We start from the raw sequence: 663 nt of genomic DNA on the forward strand, positions 1-663 counted from the left end.
ATGGAAGCTTAAAATCGTGTTTTGTTTGCCGGGTTTAGTCGTCTTTACACCTGTTTTCTTGTTTTGTTTTACCTATTTTGCACCTTTTACTTGTTTACTTGTACCTTACATACCTCAGTATGCAAGGGCATACCCTTCAGCAATTGCCATTTTCCTGCGGACTGTCACCTTCGATAATGGCGCCACTATCGAACCCACATACCCGCTCGACCCTTCTCGAGTGGGTATTTCTTTGTTTAGCACCACCACTCCCGTTGGTGCTGAAGCTGGAGCAGGTCGCAGGTTTTTTCGGCCGGTGTTTTTTTAGTTCTGCCCGTGATACACCCACGTAATCTCCGAGATGCACGTTAAGTATTAGACCATTATTGACATTTATTAAAGCGCCTTTCTTAACTGGCATAAGAATAACCATACAACATTACGGGTATGTGTGGCTGCAGGTTTTTTTCCCCTTGCAAGTTTTGTGTTTGTTTAATTTTGTGAAGTGTTTGTCCATCCTGTGGCATGTCTAGTTTTAACTGTCATTTGTGTTTTATCAATACCAAATAAATGTTATGTTTATTGTAAATGTTTTAGTTACCCTGTACAGTGATACCTCCATATTTTAACCAAAAAAATGTATTGATAAATGTGATTGTTCTTAATCATTATTGGGCACTACAG

This window comes from Penaeus monodon, chromosome 23, assembly GCF_015228065.2.
Source record: "Penaeus monodon isolate SGIC_2016 chromosome 23, NSTDA_Pmon_1, whole genome shotgun sequence".
In the NCBI taxonomy this organism is placed as follows: domain Eukaryota; kingdom Metazoa; phylum Arthropoda; class Malacostraca; order Decapoda; family Penaeidae; genus Penaeus; species Penaeus monodon.